Raw genomic sequence first — 414 nt, 5'->3', positions numbered from 1 at the left:
GCCAGCAAGTCCGTCACAGTACAGTAAGGATTTGAGTATCTTGTGTAATTAAAATGCTAGACTGTGAATAATATAATATCTAACATCAACACTTACAGAATGAAAAAATGAAAAAGCACATGTCTGAAAAGTAAGTTTATTTTTTTTACTACCGTATTTTGCCACATAACTTTTGAAAATGTAAAGCTACAATATAGCAGTGACATTCAAATCCTTGTAGAAGGTAGCACTTAGTTCTTAATAATAATAATTATTAGTTCATTAATAATAATGCCTTGATCATGACCATGAAATAAAAATACAAACTTAATTTTATATGTAGACCAGAGGGAGCTCCTTACTAGATATATCTACAGTGTATCTACAGCAAATATTTCTATCTCAGGCTGGCTCTCCCTCTGACAGTCAGTCACT

General features: G+C 31.6%; 1 protein-coding gene across 1 annotated transcript in view; it reads right to left on the bottom strand.

Annotated features, from left to right (window-relative positions):
- The window catches only part of CFAP47 (cilia and flagella associated protein 47), a 492482-nt gene that overhangs the window by 104469 nt on the left and 387599 nt on the right, over positions 1-414 (bottom strand).

This window comes from Crocuta crocuta, unplaced genomic scaffold (assembly GCF_008692635.1).
Source record: "Crocuta crocuta isolate KB4526 unplaced genomic scaffold, BGI_CrCroc_1.0 scaffold696, whole genome shotgun sequence".
Classification (NCBI taxonomy): domain Eukaryota; kingdom Metazoa; phylum Chordata; class Mammalia; order Carnivora; family Hyaenidae; genus Crocuta; species Crocuta crocuta.
Note: the sequence above shows the minus strand (reverse complement) of the source record. Positions and strands in the feature narration are given on the sequence as shown.